This window comes from Neoarius graeffei, chromosome 19, assembly GCF_027579695.1.
Source record: "Neoarius graeffei isolate fNeoGra1 chromosome 19, fNeoGra1.pri, whole genome shotgun sequence".
Lineage (NCBI taxonomy): Eukaryota > Metazoa > Chordata > Actinopteri > Siluriformes > Ariidae > Neoarius > Neoarius graeffei.
In genome coordinates, this window is record NC_083587.1 from 69,379,010 (window position 1) to 69,397,526 (window position 18,517).

The window sequence follows — 18,517 nt, forward strand, 5'->3', positions numbered from 1 at the left end:
AGGTGAGAGAGTGCAATGTGACACAGTGAGGTATGAGTGTGAGGTGAGAGAGTGCAATGTGACACAGTGAGGTATGAGTGTGAGGTGAGACAGTGAGGTATGAGTGTGAGGTGAGACAGTGAGATATGAGTATGAGGTGAGACAGTGTGAGGTGAGACAGTGAGGTATGAGTGTGAGGTGAGACAGTGAGGTATGAGTGTGAGGTGAGACAGTAAGGTAAGAGTGTGAGGTGAGACAGTGAGGTATGAGTGTGAGGTATGAGTGTGAGGTGAGACAGTGAGGTATGAGTGTGAGATATGAGTGTGAGGTGAGACAGTGAGGTATGAGTGTGAGGTATGAGTGTGAGGTGAGACAGTGAGGTATGAGTGTGAGGTGAGACAGTGAGGTGAGACAGTGAGGTACGAGTGTGAGATGAGACAGTGAAATATGAGTGTGAGGTATGAGTGTGAGTTGAGACAGTGTGAGGTGAGACAGTGAGGTATGAGTGTGAGGTGAGACAGTGAGGTATGAGTGTGAGGTGAGACAGTGAGGTATGAGTGTGAGGTGAGACAGTGAGGTATGAGTGTGAGGTGAGAGAGTGCAATGTGAGACAGTGAGGTATGAGTGTGAGGTGAGACAGTGAGGTATGAGTGTGAGGTGAGAGAGTGCAATGTGAGACAGTGAGGTATGAGTGTGACGTGAGAGAGTGCAATGTGAGACAGTGAGGTATGAGTGTGAGGTGAGACAGTGTAAGGTGAGACAGTGAGGTATGAGTGTGAGGTGAGACAGTGAGGTATGAGTGTGAGGTGAGACAGTGAGGCAAGAGTGTGAGGTGAGACAGTGAGGTATGAGTGTGAGGTGAGACAGTGAGGTGAGACAGTGAGGTATGAGTGTGAGGTGAGACAATGAGGTATGAGTGTGAGGTGAGACAGTGAGGTATGAGTGTGAGGTGAGACAGTGAGGTATGAGTGTGAGGTGAGAGAGTGCAATGTGAGACAGTGAGGTATGAGTTTGAGGTGAGAGAGTGCAATCTGAGACAGTGAGGTATGAGTGTGAGGTGAGACAGTGAGGTATGAGTGTGAAGTGAGAGTGTGAGGTGAGACAGTGAGGTATGAGTGTGAGGTAAGACAGTGTAAAGTGAGACAGTGAGGTATGACTGTGAGGTGAGACAGTGTAAGGTGAGACAGTGAGGTATGGAGTGTGATGTGAGAGTGTGAGGTGAGACAGTGAGGTAAGAGTGTGAGGTGAGACAGTGAGGTGAGACAGTGAGGTGAGACAGTGAGGTATGAGTGTGAGATGAGATGGTGAGGTATGAGTTTGAGGTGAGACAGTGAGGTAAGAGTGTGAGGTGAGACAGTGAGGTATGAGTGTGATGTGAGAGTGTGAGGTGAGACAGTGAGGTATGAGTGTGAAGTGAGAGTGTGAGGTGAGACAGTGAGGTATGAGTGTGAGGTGAGACAGTGAGGTATGAATGTGAGGTGGGACAGTGAGGTGAGACAGTGAGGTATGAGTGTGATGCGAGATGGTGAGGTATGAGTGTGAGGTGAGACAGTGAGGTGAGACAGTGAGGTATGAGTGTGAGGTGAGACAGTATGAGGTGATGAAGTGAGTTATGATTATGATGTGAGACAGTGTGAGGTGATGAAGTGAGGTATGAGTGTGATGTGAGACAGTGTGAGGTGAGACAGTGAGGTACGAGTGTGATGTGAGAGTGTGAGGTGAGACAGTGAGGTATGAGTGTGAGGTGAGAGAGTGCAATGTGAGACAGTGAGGTATGAGTGTGAGGTGAGACAGTGAGGTATGAGTGTGATGTGAGAGTGTGAGGTGAGACAGTGAGGTATGAGTGTGAGGTGAGAGAGTGCAATGTGAGACAGTGAGGTATGAGTGTGAGGTGAGACAGTGAGATATGAGTGTGAGGTGAGAGAGTGCAATGTGAGACAGTGAGGTATGAGTGTGAGGTGAGAGAGTGCAATGTGAGACAGTGAGGTATGAGTGTGAGGTGAGACAGTGAGGTATGAGTGTGAGGTGAGAGAGTGCAATGTGAGACAGTGAGGTATGAGTGTGAGGTGAGAGAGTGCAATGTGAGACAGTGAGGTATGAGTGTGAGGTGAGACAGTGAGGTATGAGTGTGAAGTGAGATTGTGAGGTGAGACAGTGAGGTATGAGTGTGAGGTGAGACAGTGTAAAGTGAGACAGTGAGGTATGAGTGTGAGGTGAGACAGTGGAAGGTGAAACAGTGAAGTATGGAGTGTGAGGTGAGACAGTGTAAGGTGAGACAGTGAGGTATGAGTGTGAGGTGAGACAGTGAGGCAAGTGTGTGAGGTGAGACAGTGAGGTATGAGTGTGAGGTGAGACAGTGAGGTATGAATGTGAGGTGGGACAGTGAGGTGAGACAGTGAGGTATGAGTGTGAGGTGAGACAATGAGGTATGAGTGTGAGGTGAGACAGTGAGGTATGAGTGTGAGGTGAGACAATGAGGTATGAGTGTGAGGTGAGACAGTGAGGTGAGACAGTGAGGTATGAGTGTGAGGTGAGACAGTGAGGTATGAGTGTGAGGTGAGACAGTGAGGTATGAGTCTGAGGTGAGACAGTGAGGTGAGACACTGAGGTATGAGTGTGAGGTGAGACAGTGAGGTATGAGTGTGAGGTGAGAGAGTTCAATGTGAGACAGTGAGGTATGAGTGTGAGGTGAGACAGTGTAAAGTGAGACAGTGAGGTATGAGTGTGAGGTGAGACAGTGGAAGGTGAAACAGTGAAGTATGGAGTGTGAGGTGAGACAGTGTAAGGTGAGACAGTGAGGTATGAGTGTGAGGTGAGACAGTGAGGCAAGTGTGTGAGGTGAGACAGTGAGGTATGAGTGTGAGGTGAGACAGTGAGGTATGAATGTGAGGTGGGACAGTGAGGTGAGACAGTGAGGTATGAGTGTGAGGTGAGACAATGAGGTATGAGTGTGAGGTGAGACAGTGAGGTATGAGTGTGAGGTGAGACAATGAGGTATGAGTGTGAGGTGAGACAGTGAGGTGAGACAGTGAGGTATGAGTGTGAGGTGAGACAGTGAGGTATGAGTGTGAGGTGAGACAGTGAGGTATGAGTGTGAGGTGAGACAGTGAGGTATGAGTGTGAGGTGAGACAGTGAGGTGAGACACTGAGGTATGAGTGTGAGGTGAGACAGTGAGGTATGAGTGTGAGGTGAGAGAGTTCAATGTGAGACAGTGAGGTATGAGTGTGAGGTGAGAGAGTGCAATATGAGACAGTGAGGTATGAGTGTGAGGTGAGACAGTGAGGTATGAGTGTGAAGTGAGAGTGTGAGGTGAGACAGTGAGCTATGTGTGTGAGGTGAGACAGTGTAAAGTGAGACAGTGAGGTATGAGTGTGAGGTGAGAGTGTAAGGTGAGACAGTGAGGTATGAGTGTGAGGTGAGAGTGAGATATGAGTGTGAGGTGAGACAGTGAGGTATGAGTGTGAGGTGAGACAGTAAGGTAAGAGTGTGAGGTGAGACAGTGAGGTATGAGTGTGAGGTATGAGTGTGAGGTGAGACAGTATGAGGTGATGAAGTGAGGTATGAGTGTGATGTGAGACAGTGTGAGGTGAGACAGTGAGGTACGAGTGTGATGTGAGAGTGTGAGGTGAGACAGTGAGGTATGAGTGTGAGGTGAGAGTGTGAGGTGAGACAGTGAGATATGTGTGTGAGGTGAGACAGTGAGGTATGAATGTGAGGTGAGACAGTGGGGTAAGCGTGTGAGGTGAGACAGTGAGGTATGAGTGTGAGGTGAGACAGTGAGGTATGACTGTGAGGTGAGACAGTGAGGTAAGCGTGTGAGGTGAGACAGTGAGGAATGAGTGTGAGGTGGGACAGTGAGGTGAGACAGTGAGGTATGAGTGTGATGCGAGATGGTGAGGTATGAGTGTGAGGTGAGACAGTGAGGTGAGACAGTGAGGTATGAGTGTGAGGTGAGACAGTATGAGGTGATGAAGTGAGTTATGATTATGATGTGAGACAGTGTGAGGTGATGAAGTGAGGTATGAGTGTGATGTGAGACAGTGTGAGGTGAGACAGTGAGGTACGAGTGTGATGTGAGAGTGTGAGGTGAGACAGTGAGGTATGAGTGTGAGGTGAGAGAGTGCAATGTGAGACAGTGAGGTATGAGTGTGAGGTGAGACAGTGAGGTATGAGTGTGATGTGAGAGTGTGAGGTGAGACAGTGAGGTATGAGTGTGAGGTGAGAGAGTGCAATGTGAGACAGTGAGGTATGAGTGTGAGGTGAGACAGTGAGATATGAGTGTGAGGTGAGAGAGTGCAATGTGAGACAGTGAGGTATGAGTGTGAGGTGAGAGAGTGCAATGTGAGACAGTGAGGTATGAGTGTGAGGTGAGACAGTGAGGTATGAGTGTGAGGTGAGAGAGTGCAATGTGAGACAGTGAGGTATGAGTGTGAGGTGAGAGAGTGCAATGTGAGACAGTGAGGTATGAGTGTGAGGTGAGACAGTGGAAGGTGAAACAGTGAAGTATGGAGTGTGAGGTGAGACAGTGTAAGGTGAGACAGTGAGGTATGAGTGTGAGGTGAGACAGTGAGGCAAGTGTGTGAGGTGAGACAGTGAGGTATGAGTGTGAGGTGAGACAGTGTAAAGTGAGACAGTGAGGTATGAGTGTGAGGTGAGACAGTGGAAGGTGAAACAGTGAAGTATGGAGTGTGAGGTGAGACAGTGTAAGGTGAGACAGTGAGGTATGAGTGTGAGGTGAGACAGTGAGGCAAGTGTGTGAGGTGAGACAGTGAGGTATGAGTGTGAGGTGAGACAGTGAGGTATGAATGTGAGGTGGGACAGTGAGGTGAGACAGTGAGGTATGAGTGTGAGGTGAGACAATGAGGTATGAGTGTGAGGTGAGACAGTGAGGTATGAGTGTGAGGTGAGACAATGAGGTATGAGTGTGAGGTGAGACAGTGAGGTGAGACAGTGAGGTATGAGTGTGAGGTGAGACAGTGAGGTATGAGTGTGAGGTGAGACAGTGAGGTATGAGTGTGAGGTGAGACAGTGAGGTATGAGTGTGAGGTGAGACAGTGAGGTGAGACACTGAGGTATGAGTGTGAGGTGAGACAGTGAGGTATGAGTGTGAGGTGAGAGAGTGCAATGTGAGACAGTGAGGTATGAGTGTGAGGTGAGAGAGTGCAATATGAGACAGTGAGGTATGAGTGTGAGGTGAGACAGTGAGGTATGAGTGTGAAGTGATAGTGTGAGGTGAGACAGTGAGCTATGTGTGTGAGGTGAGACAGTGTAAAGTGAGACAGTGAGGTATGAGTGTGAGGTGAGAGTGTAAGGTGAGACAGTGAGGTATGAGTGTGAGGTGAGAGTGAGATATGAGTGTAAGGTGAGACAGTGAGGTATGAGTGTGAGGTGAGACAGTAAGGTAAGAGTGTGAGGTGAGACAGTGAGGTATGAGTGTGAGGTGTGAGTGTGAGGTGAGACAGTATGAGGTGATGAAGTGAGGTATGAGTGTGATGTGAGACAGTGTGAGGTGAGACAGTGAGGTACGAGTGTGATGTGAGAGTGTGAGGTGAGACAGTGAGGTATGAGTGTGAGTTGAGAGTGTGAGGTGAGACAGTGAGATATGTGTGTGAGGTGAGACAGTGAGGTATGAATGTGAGGTGAGACAGTGAGGTAAGCGTGTGAGGTGAGACAGTGAGGTATGAGTGTGAGGTGAGACAGTGAGGTATGACTGTGAGGTGAGACAGTGAGGTAAGCGTGTGAGGTGAGACAGTGAGGAATGAGTGTGAGGTGGGACAGTGAGGTGAGACAGTGAGGTATGAGTGTGATGCGAGATGGTGAGGTATGAGTGTGAGGTGAGACAGTGAGGTGAGACAGTGAGGTATGAGTGTGAGGTGAGAGAGTGCAATATGAGACAGTGAGGTATGAGTGTGAGGTGAGACAGTGAGGTATGAGTGTGAAGTGATAGTGTGAGGTGAGACAGTGAGCTATGTGTGTGAGGTGAGACAGTGTAAAGTGAGACAGTGAGGTATGAGTGTGAGGTGAGAGTGTAAGGTGAGACAGTGAGGTATGAGTGTGAGGTGAGAGTGAGATATGAGTGTGAGGTGAGACAGTGAGGTATGAGTGTGAGGTGAGACAGTAAGGTAAGAGTGTGAGGTGAGACAGTGAGGTATGAGTGTGAGGTGTGAGTGTGAGGTGAGACAGTATGAGGTGATGAAGTGAGGTATGAGTGTGATGTGAGACAGTGTGAGGTGAGACAGTGAGGTACGAGTGTGATGTGAGAGTGTGAGGTGAGACAGTGAGGTATGAGTGTGAGGTGAGAGTGTGAGGTGAGACAGTGAGATATGTGTGTGAGGTGAGACAGTGAGGTATGAATGTGAGGTGAGACAGTGAGGTAAGCGTGTGAGGTGAGACAGTGAGGTATGAGTGTGAGGTGAGACAGTGAGGTATGACTGTGAGGTGAGACAGTGAGGTAAGCGTGTGAGGTGAGACAGTATGAGGTGATGAAGTGAGGTATGAGTGTGATGTGAGACAGTGTGAGGTGAGACAGTGAGGTACGAGTGTGATGTGAGAGTGTGAGGTGAGACAGTGAGGTATGAGTGTGAGTTGAGAGTGTGAGGTGAGACAGTGAGATATGTGTGTGAGGTGAGACAGTGAGGAATGAGTGTGAGGTGAGACAGTGAGGTAAGAGTGTGAGGTGGGACAGTGAGGTGAGACAGTGAGGTATGAGTGTGATGCGAGATGGTGAGGTATGAGTGTGAGGTGAGACAGTGAGGTGAGACAGTGAGGTATGAGTGTGAGGTGAGACAGTATGAGGTGATGAAGTGAGTTATGATTATGATGTGAGACAGTGTGAGGTGATGAAGTGAGGTATGAGTGTGATGTGAGACAGTGTGAGGTGAGACAGTGAGGTACGAGTGTGATGTGAGAGTGTGAGGTGAGACAGTGAGGTATGAGTGTGAGGTGAGAGAGTGCAATGTGAGACAGTGAGGTATGAGTGTGAGGTGAGACAGTGAGGTATGAGTGTGATGTGAGAGTGTGAGGTGAGACAGTGAGGTATGAGTGTGAGGTGAGAGAGTGCAATGTGAGACAGTGAGGTATGAGTGTGAGGTGAGACAGTGAGATATGAGTGTGAGGTGAGAGAGTGCAATGTGAGACAGTGAGGTATGAGTGTGAGGTGAGAGAGTGCAATGTGAGACAGTGAGGTATGAGTGTGAGGTGAGACAGTGAGGTATGAGTGTGAGGTGAGAGAGTGCAATGTGAGACAGTGAGGTATGAGTGTGAGGTGAGAGAGTGCAATGTGACACAGTGAGGTATGAGTGTGAGGTGAGACAGTGAGGTATGAGTGTGAAGTGAGAGTGTGAGGTGAGACAGTGAGGTATGAGTGTGAGGTGAGACAGTGTAAAGTGAGACAGTGAGGTATGAGTGTGAGGTGAGACAGTGGAAGGTGAAACAGTGAAGTATGGAGTGTGAGGTGAGACAGTGTAAGGTGAGACAGTGAGGTATGAGTGTGAGGTGAGACAGTGAGGCAAGTGTGTGAGGTGAGACAGTGAGGTATGAGTGTGAGGTGAGACAGTGTAAAGTGAGACAGTGAGGTCTGAGTGTGAGGTGAGACAGTGGAAGGTGAAACAGTGAAGTATGGAGTGTGAGGTGAGACAGTGTAAGGTGAGACAGTGAGGCAAGTGTGTGAGGTGAGACAGTGAGGTATGAGTGTGAGGTGAGACAGTGAGGTATGAATGTGAGGTGGGACAGTGAGGTGAGACAGTGAGGTATGAGTGTGAGGTGAGACAGTGAGGTATGAGTGTGAGGTGAGACAATGAGGTATGAGTGTGAGGTGAGACAGTGAGGTGAGACAGTGAGGTATGAGTGTGAGGTGAGACAGTGAGGTATGAGTGTGAGGTGAGACAGTGAGGTATGAGTGTGAGGTGAGACAGTGAGGTGAGACAGTGAGGTATGAGTGTGAGGTGAGACAGTGAGGTATGAGTGTGAGGTGAGAGAGTGCAATGTGAGACAGTGAGGTATGAGTGTGAGGTGAGAGAGTGCAATATGAGACAGTGAGGTATGAGTGTGAGGTGAGACAGTGAGGTATGAGTGTGAAGTGAGAGTGTGAGGTGAGACAGTGAGCTATGTGTGTGAGGTGAGACAGTGTAAAGTGAGACAGTGAGGTATGAGTGTGAGGTGAGAGTGTAAGGTGAGACAGTGAGGTATGAGTGTGAGGTGAGAGTGAGATATGAGTGTGAGGTGAGACAGTGAGGTATGAGTGTGAGGTGAGACAGTAAGGTAAGAGTGTGAGGTGAGACAGTGAGGTATGAGTGTGAGGTATGAGTGTGAGGTGAGACAGTATGAGGTGATGAAGTGAGTTATGATTGTGATGTGAGACAGTGTGAGGTGATGAAGTGAGGTATGAGTGTGATGTGAGACAGTGTGAGGTGAGACAGTGAGGTACGAGTGTGATGTGAGAGTGTGAGGTGAGACAGTGAGGTATGAGTGTGAGGTGAGAGTGTGAGGTGAGACAGTGAGATATGTGTGTGAGGTGAGACAGTGAGGTATGAATGTGAGGTGAGACAGTGAGGTAAGTGTGTGAGGTGAGACAGTGAGGTATGAGTGTGAGGTGAGACAGTGAGGTATGACTGTGAGGTGAGACAGTGAGGTAAGCGTGTGAGGTGAGACAGTGAGGAATGAGTGTGAGGTGAGACAGTGAGGTAAGAGTGTGAGGTGAGACAGTGAGGTAAGAGTGTGAGGTGAGACAGTGAGGTATGAGTGTGAGGTGAGACAGTGAGGTATGAGTCTGAGGTGAGACAGTGAGGTGAGACAGTGAGGTATGAGTGTGAGGTGAGACAGTGAGGTAAGCGTGTGAGGTGAGACAGTGAGGTATGAGTGTGAGGTGAGACAGTGAGGTAAGCGTGTGAGGTGAGACAGTGAGGTATGAGTGTGAGGTGAGACAGTGAGGTATGACTGTGAGGTGAGACAGTGAGGTAAGCGTGTGAGGTGAGACAGTGAGGAATGAGTGTGAGGTGAGACAGTGAGGTAAGAGTGTGAGGTGAGACAGTGAGGTATGAGTCTGAGGTGAGACAGTGAGGTATGAGTGTGAGGTGAGACAGTGAGGTAAGCGTGTGAGGTGAGACAGTGAGGTATGAGTGTGAGGTGAGACAGTGAGGTATGAGTCTGAGGTGAGACAGTGAGGTGAGACAGTGAGGTATGAGTGTGAGGTGAGACAGTGAGTTATGAGTGTGAGGTGAGACAGTGAGGTATGAGTCTGAGGTATGAGTGTGAGGTGAGACAGTGAGGTGAGACAGTGAGGTATGAGTGTGAGGTGAGACAGTGAGGAATGAGTGTGAGGTGAGACACTGAGGTATGAGTGTGACCTGAGGTGAGACAGTGAGGTATGAGTGTTAGGTATGAGTGTGAGGTATGAGTGTGAGGTGAGACAGTGAGGTATGAGTGTGAGGTGAGATAGTGCAATGTGAGACAGTGAGGTATGAGTGTGAGGTGAGCCAGTGAGGTATGAGTGTGAGGTGAGAGAGTGCAATGTGAGACAGTGAGGTATGAGTGTGAGGTGAGAGAGTGCAATGTGAGACAGTGAGGTATGAGTGTGAGGTGAGACAGTGAGGTATGAGTGTGAAGTGAGAGTGTGAGGTGAGACAGTGAGGTATGAGTGTGAGGTGAGACAGTGTAAAGTGAGACAGTGAGGTATGAGTGTGAGGTGAGACAGTGGAAGGTGAAACAGTGAAGTATGGAGTGTGAGGTGAGACAGTGTCAGGTGAGACAGTGAGGTATGAGTGTGAGGTGAGACAGTTAGGCAAGTGTGTGAGGTGAGACAGTGAGGTATGAGTGTGAGGTGAGACAGTGTAAAGTGAGACAGTGAGGTATGAGTGTGAGGTGAGACAGTGGAAGGTGAAACAGTGAAGTATGGAGTGTGAGGTGAGACAGTGTAAGGTGAGACAGTGAGGTATGAGTGTGAGGTGAGACAGTGAGGCACGTGTGTGAGGTGAGACAGTGAGGTATGAGTGTGACGTGAGACAGTGAGGTATGAATGTGAGGTGGGACAGTGAGGTGAGACAGTGAGGTATGAGTGTGAGGTGAGACAATGAGGTATGAGTGTGAGGTGAGACAGTGAGGTATGAGTGTGAGGTGAGACAGTGAGGTGAGACAGTGAGGTATGAGTGTGAGGTGCGACAGTGAGGTATGAGTGTGAGGTGAGAGTGAGATATGAGTGTGAGGTGAGACAGTGAGGTAAGAGTGTGAGGTGAGACAGTGAGGTATGAGTGTGAGGTATGAGTGTGAGGTGAGACAGTGAGGTATGAGTGTGAGGTATGAGTGTGAGGTGAGACAGTGAGGTATGAGTGTGAGGTGAGACAGTGAGGTATGAGTGTGAGGTATGAGTGTGAGGTGAGACAGTGAGGTAAGAGTGTGAGGTGAGACAGTGAGGTATGAGTGTGACCTGAGGTGAGACAGTGAGGTATGAGTGTTAGGTATGAGTGTGAGGTGAGACAGTGAGGTAAGAGTGTGAGGTGAGACAGTGAGGTATGAGTGTGAGGTATGAGTGTGAGGTGAGACAGTGAGGTAAGAGTGTGAGGTGAGACAGTGAGGTATGAGTGTGAGGTATGAGTGTGAGGTGAGACAGTGAGGTATGAGTGTGAGGTGAGACAGTGAGGTGAGACAGTGAGGTATGAGTGTGAGGTGAGACAGTGAGGTATGAGTGTGAGGTGAGACAGTGAGGTATGAGTCTGAGGTATGAGTGTGAGGTGAGACAGTGAGGTGAGACAGTGAGGTATGAGTGTGAGGTGAGACAGTGAGGTATGAGTGTGAGGTGAGACAGTGAGGTGAGACAGTGAGGTGTGAGTCTGAGGTGAGACAGTGAGGTATGAGTGTGAGGTGAGACAGTGAGGTATGAGTGTGAGGTGAGAGAGTGCAATGTGAGACAGTGAGGTATGAGTGTGAGGTGAGAGAGTGCAATGTGAGACAGTGAGGTATGAGTGTGAGGTGAGACAGTGAGGTATGAGTGTGAGGTGAGACAGTGAGGTAAGCGTGTGAGGTGAGACAGTGAGGTATGAGTGTGAGGTGAGACAGTGAGGTATGAGTCTGAGGTGAGACAGTGAGGTGAGACAGTGAGGTATGAGTGTGAGGTGAGACAGTGAGTTATGAGTGTGAGGTGAGACAGTGAGGTATGAGTCTGAGGTATGAGTGTGAGGTGAGACAGTGAGGTGAGACAGTGAGGTATGAGTGTGAGGTGAGACAGTGAGGTATGAGTGTGAGGTGAGACAGTGTAAAGTGAGACAGTGAGGTATGAGTGTGAGGTGAGACAGTGGAAGGTGAAACAGTGAAGTATGGAGTGTGAGGTGAGACAGTGTCAGGTGAGACAGTGAGGTATGAGTGTGAGGTGAGACAGTTAGGCAAGTGTGTGAGGTGAGACAGTGAGGTATGAGTGTGAGGTGAGACAGTGTAAAGTGAGACAGTGAGGTATGAGTGTGAGGTGAGACAGTGGAAGGTGAAACAGTGAAGTATGGAGTGTGAGGTGAGACAGTGTAAGGTGAGACAGTGAGGTATGAGTGTGAGGTGAGACAGTGAGGCACGTGTGTGAGGTGAGACAGTGAGGTATGAGTGTGACGTGAGACAGTGAGATATGAATGTGAGGTGGGACAGTGAGGTGAGACAGTGAGGTATGAGTGTGAGGTGAGACAATGAGGTATGAGTGTGAGGTGAGACAGTGAGGTATGAGTGTGAGGTGAGACAGTGAGGTATGAGTGTGAGGTGAGACAGTGGAAGGTGAAACAGTGAAGTATGGAGTGTGAGGTGAGACAGTGTCAGGTGAGACAGTGAGGTATGAGTGTGAGGTGAGACAGTTAGGCAAGTGTGTGAGGTGAGACAGTGAGGTATGAGTGTGAGGTGAGACAGTGTAAAGTGAGACAGTGAGGTATGAGTGTGAGGTGAGACAGTGGAAGGTGAAACAGTGAAGTATGGAGTGTGAGGTGAGACAGTGTAAGGTGAGACAGTGAGGTATGAGTGTGAGGTGAGACAGTGAGGCACGTGTGTGAGGTGAGACAGTGAGGTATGAGTGTGACGTGAGACAGTGAGGTATGAATGTGAGGTGGGACAGTGAGGTGAGACAGTGAGGTATGAGTGTGAGGTGAGACAATGAGGTATGAGTGTGAGGTGAGACAGTGAGGTATGAGTGTGAGGTGAGACAGTGAGGTATGAGTGTGAGGTGAGACAATGAGGTATGAGTGTGAGGTGAGACAGTGAGGTGAGACAGTGAGGTATGAGTGTGAGGTGAGACAGTGAGGTATGAGTGTGAGGTGAGAGTGAGATATGAGTGTGAGGTGAGACAGTGAGGTATGAGTGTGAGGTGAGACAGTGAGGTGAGACAGTGAGGTATGAGTGTGAGGTGAGACAGTGAGGTATGAGTGTGAGGTGAGACAGTGAGGTGAGACAGTGAGGTATGAGTGTGAGGTGAGACAGTGAGGTATGAGTGTGAGGTGAGACAGTGAGGTATGAGTCTGAGGTATGAGTGTGAGGTGAGACAGTGAGGTGAGACAGTGAGGTATGAGTGTGAGGTGAGACAGTGAGGTATGAGTGTGAGGTGAGACAGTGAGGTGAGACAGTGAGGTATGAGTCTGAGGTGAGACAGTGAGGTATGAGTGTGAGGTGAGACAGTGAGGTATGAGTGTGAGGTGAGACAGTGAGGTATGAGTGTGAGGTGAGACAGGGAGGTATGAGTGTGAGGTGAGACAGTGAGGTGAGACAGTGAGGTATGAGTGTGAGGTGAGACAGTGAGGTATGAGTGTGAGGTCAGACAGTATGAGGAGATGAAGTGAGGTATGAGTGTGATGTGAGACAGTGTGAGATGAGACAGTGAGGTATGAGTGTGATGTGAGACAGTGTGAGGTGAGACAGTGAGGTATGAGTGTGATGTGAGAGTGTGAGGTGTGACAGTGAGGTATGAGTGTGATGTGAGAGTGTGAGGTGACACAGTGAGGTATGACTGTGAGGTGAGACAGTGAGGTATGAGTGTGAGGTGAGAGAGTGCAAAGTGAGACAGTGAGGTATGAGTGTGAGGTGAGACAGTGATGTATGAGTGTGATGTGAGAGTGTGAGGTGAGACAATAAGGTATGAGTGTGAGGTGAGACAGTGAGGTATGAGTGTGAGGTGAGTGAGTGCAATGTGACACAGTGAGGTATGAGTGTGAGGTGAGAGAGTGCAATGTGACACAGTGAGGTATGAGTGTGAGGTGAGACAGTGAGGTATGAGTGTGAGGTGAGACAGTGAGATATGAGTATGAGGTGAGACAGTGTGAGGTGAGACAGTGAGGTATGAGGGTGAGGTGAGACAGTGAGGTATGAGTGTAAGGTGAGACAGTAAGGTAAGAGTGTGAGGTGAGACAGTGAGGTATGAGTGTGAGGTATGAGTGTGAGGTGAGACAGTGAGGTATGAGTGTGAGATATGAGTGTGAGGTGAGACAGTGAGGTATGAGTGTGAGGTATGAGTGTGAGGTGAGACAGTGAGGTATGAGTGTGAGGTGAGACAGTGATGAGACAGTGAGGTACGAGTGTGAGGTGAGACAGTGAAATATGAGTGTGAGGTATGAGTGTGAGTTGAGACAGTGTGAGGTGAGACAGTGAGGTATGAGTGTGAGGTGAGACAGTGTGAGGTGAGACAGTGAGGTATGAGTGTGAGGTGAGACAGTGAGGTATGAGTGTGATGTGAGAGAGTGCAATGTGAGACAGTGAGGTATGAGTGTGAGGTGAGACAGTGAGTTATGAGTGTGAGGTATGAGTGTGAGTTGAGACAGTGAGGTATGAGTGTGAGGTGAGACAGTGAGGTGAGACAGTGAGGTATGAGTGTGAGGTGAGAGAGTGCAATGTGAGACAGTGAGGTATGAGTGTGAGGTGAGACAGTGAGGTATGAGTGTGAGGTGAGAGAGTGCAATGTGAGACAGTGAGGTATGAGTGTGACGAGAGAGAGTGCAATGTGAGACAGTGAGGTATGAGTGTGAGGTGAGACAGTGTGAGGTGAGACAGTGAGGTATGAGTGTGAGGTGAGACAGTGAGATATGAGTATGAGGTGAGAGAGTGCAATGTGAGACAGTGAGGTATGAGTGTGACGAGAGAGAGTGCAATGTGAGACAGTGAGGTATGAGTGTGAGGTGAGAGAGTGCAATGTGAGACAGTGAGGTATGAGTGTGAGGTGAGACAGTGAGGTATGAGTGTGAGGTGAGAGAGTGCAATGTGAGACAGTGACGTATGAGTGTGACGAGAGAGAGTGCAATGTGAGACAGTGAGGTATGAGTGTGAGGTGAGACAGTGTGAGGTGAGACAGTGAGATATGAGTATGAGGTGAGACAGTGTAAGGTGAGACAGTGAGGTATGAGTGTGAGGTGAGACAGTGAGGTATGAGTGTGAGGTGAGACAGTGAGGCAAGAGTGTGAGGTGAGACAGTGAGGTATGAGTGTGCGGTGAGACAGTGAGGTATGAATGAGAGGTGAGACAGTGAGGTATGAGTGTGATATGAGATGGTGAGGTATGAGTGTGAGGTGAGACAGTGAGGTGAGACAGTGAGGTATGAGTGTGAGGTGAGACAATGAGGTATGAGTGTGAGGTGAGACAGTGAGGTATGAGTGTGAGGTGAGACAGTGAGGTATGAGTGTGAGGTGAGAGAGTGCAATGTGAGACAGTGAGGTATGAGTGTGAGGTGAGAGAGTGCAATCTGAGACAGTGAGGTATGAGTGTGAGGTGAGACAGTGAGGTATGAGTGTGAAGTGAGAGTGTGAGGTGAGACAGTGAGGTATGAGTGTGAGGTAAGACAGTGTAAAGTGAGACAGTGAGGTATGAGTGTGAGGTGAGACAGTGTAAGGTGAGACAGTGAGGTATGGAGTGTGATGTGAGAGTGCGAGGTGAGACAGTGAGGTAAGAGTGTGAGGTTAGACAGTGAGGTGAGACAGTGAGGTATGAGTGTGAAGTGAGAGTGTGAGGTGAGACAGTGAGGTATGAGTGTGAGGTGAGACAGTGAGGTATGAGTGTGAGGTGAGACAGTGAGGTATGAGTGTGATGTGAGAGTGTGAGGTGAGACAGTGAGGTATGAGTGTGAAGTGAGAGTGTGAGGTGAGACAGTGAGGTATGAGTGTGAGGTGAGACAGTGAGGTATGAATGTGAGGTGGGACAGTGAGGTGAGACAGTGAGGTATGAGTGTGATGCGAGATGGTGAGGTATGAGTGTGAGGTGAGACAGTGAGGTGAGACAGTGAGGTATGAGTGTGAGGTGAGACAGTATGAGGTGATGAAGTGAGTTATGATTATGATGTGAGACAGTGTGAGGTGATGAAGTGAGGTATGAGTGTGATGTGAGACAGTGTGAGGTGAGACAGTGAGGTATGAGTGTGATGTGAGAGTGTGAGGTGAGACAGTGAGGTATGAGTGTGAGGTGAGAGAGTGCAATGTGAGACAGTGAGGTATGAGTGTGAGGTGAGACAGTGAGGTATGAGTGTGATGTGAGAGTGTGAGGTGAGACAGTGAGGTATGAGTGTGAGGTGAGAGAGTGCAATGTGAGACAGTGAGGTATGAGTGTGAGGTGAGACAGTGAGATATGAGTGTGAGGTGAGAGAGTGCAATGTGAGACAGTGAGGTATGAGTGTGAGGTGAGAGAGTGCAATGTGAGACAGTGAGGTATGAGTGTGAGGTGAGACAGTGAGGTATGAGTGTGAAGTGAGAGAGTGCAATGTGAGACAGTGAGGTATGAGTGTGAGGTGAGAGAGTGCAATGTGAGACAGTGAGGTATGAGTGTGAGGTGAGACAGTGAGGTATGAGTGTGAAGTGAGAGTGTGAGGTGAGACAGTGAGGTATGAGTGTGAGGTGAGACAGTGTAAAGTGAGACAGTGAGGTATGAGTGTGAGGTGAGACAGTGGAAGGTGAAACAGTGAAGTATGGAGTGTGAGGTGAGACAGTGTAAGGTGAGACAGTGAGGTATGAGTGTGAGGTGAGACAGTGAGGCAAGTGTGTGAGGTGAGACAGTGAGGTATGAGTGTGAGGTGAGACAGTGTAAAGTGAGACAGTGAGGTATGAGTGTGAGGTGAGACAGTGGAAGGTGAAACAGTGAAGTATGGAGTGTGAGGTGAGACAGTGTAAGGTGAGACAGTGAGGTATGAGTGTGAGGTGAGACAGTGAGGCAAGTGTGTGAGGTGAGACAGTGAGGTATGAGTGTGAGGTGAGACAGTGAGGTATGAATGTGAGGTGGGACAGTGAGGTGAGACAGTGAGGTATGAGTGTGAGGTGAGACAATGAGGTATGAGTGTGAGGTGAGACAGTGAGGTATGAGTGTGAGGTGAGACAATGAGGTATGAGTGTGAGGTGAGACAGTGAGGTGAGACAGTGAGGTATGAGTGTGAGGTGAGACAGTGAGGTATGAGTGTGAGGTGAGACAGTGAGGTATGAGTGTGAGGTGAGAGAGTGCAATGTGAGACAGTGAGGTATGAGTGTGAGGTGAGAGAGTGCAATATGAGACAGTGAGGTATGAGTGTGAGGTGAGACAGTGAGGTATGAGTGTGAAGTGAGAGTGTGAGGTGAGACAGTGAGCTATGTGTGTGAGGTGAGACAGTGTAAAGTGAGACAGTGAGGTATGAGTGTGAGGTGAGAGTGTAAGGTGAGACAGTGAGGTATGAGTGTGAGGTGAGAGTGAGATATGAGTGTGAGGTGAGACAGTGAGGTATGAGTGTGAGGTGAGACAGTAAGGTAAGAGTGTGAGGTGAGACAGTGTGGTATGAGTGTGAGGTATGAGTGTGAGGTGAGACAGTATGAGGTGATGAAGTGAGTTATGATTGTGATGTGAGACAGTGTGAGGTGATGAAGTGAGGTATGAGTGTGATGTGAGACAGTGTGAGGTGAGACAGTGAGGTACGAGTGTGATGTGAGAGTGTGAGGTGAGACAGTGAGGTATGAGTGTGAGGTGAGAGTGTGAGGTGAGACAGTGAGGTACGTGTGTGATGTGAGAGTGTGAGGTGAGACAGTGAGGTATGAGTGTGAGGTGAGAGTGTGAGGTGAGACAGTGAGGTACGAGTGTGATGTGAGAGTGTGAGGTGAGACAGTGAGGTATGAATGTGAGGTGAGACAGTGAGGTAAGCGTGTGAGGTGAGACAGTGAGGTATGAGTGTGAGGTGAGACAGTGAGGTATGACTGTGAGGTGAGACAGTGAGGTAAGCATGTGAGGTGAGACAGTGAGGAATGAGTGTGAGGTGAGACAGTGAGGTAAGAGTGTGAGGTGGGACAGTGAGGTGAGACAGTGAGGTATGAGTGTGATGCGAGATGGTGAGGTATGAGTGTGAGGTGAGACAGTGAGGTGAGACAGTGAGGTATGAGTGTGAGGTGAGACAGTATGAGGTGATGAAGTGAGTTATGATTATGATGTGAGACAGTGTGAGGTGATGAAGTGAGGTATGAGTGTGATGTGAGACAGTGTGAGGTGAGACAGTGAGGTACGAGTGTGATGTGAGAGTGTGAGGTGAGACAGTGAGGTATGAGTGTGAGGTGAGAGAGTGCAATGTGAGACAGTGAGGTATGAGTGTGAGGTGAGACAGTGAGGTATGAGTGTGATGTGAGAGTGTGAGGTGAGACAGTGAGGTATGAGTGTGAGGTGAGAGAGTGCAATGTGAGACAGTGAGGTATGAGTGTGAGGTGAGACAGTGAGATATGAGTGTGAGGTGAGAGAGTGCAATGTGAGACAGTGAGGTATGAGTGTGAGGTGAGAGAGTGCAATGTGAGACAGTGAGGTATGAGTGTGAGGTGAGAGAGTGCAATGTGAGACAGTGAGGTATGAGTGTGAGGTGAGAGAGTGCAATGTGAGACAGTGAGGTATGAGTGTGAGGTGAGACAGTGAGGTATGAGTGTGAAGTGAGAGTGTGAGGTGAGACAGTGAGGTATGAGTGTGAGGTGAGACAGTGTAAAGTGAGACAGTGAGGTATGAGTGTGAGGTGTGACAGTGGAAGGTGAAACAGTGAAGTATGGAGTGTGAGGTGAGACAGTGTAAGGTGAGACAGTGAGGTATGAGTGTGAGGTGAGACAGTGAGGCAAGTGTGTGAGGTGAGACAGTGAGGTATGAGTGTGAGGTGTGACAGTGGAAGGTGAAACAGTGAAGTATGGAGTGTGAGGTGAGACAGTGTAAGGTGAGACAGTGAAGTATGGAGTGTGAGGTGAGACAGTGTAAGGTGAGACAGTGAGGTATGAGTGTGAGGTGAGACAGTGAGGCAAGTGTGTGAGGTGAGACAGTGAGGTATGAGTGTGAGGTGAGACAGTGAGGTATGAATGTGAGGTGGGACAGTGAGGTGAGACAGTGAGGTATGAGTGTGAGGTGAGACAATGAGGTATGAGTGTGAGGTGAGACAATGACGTATGAGTGTGAGGTGAGACAGTGAGGTGAGACAGTGAGGTATGAGTGTGAGGTGAGACAGTGAGGTATGAGTGTGAGGTGAGACAGTGAGGTATGAGTGTGAGGTGAGACAGTGAGGTATGAGTGTGAGGTGAGACAGTGAGGTATGACTGTGAGGTGAGACAGTGAGGTAAGAGTGTGAGGTGA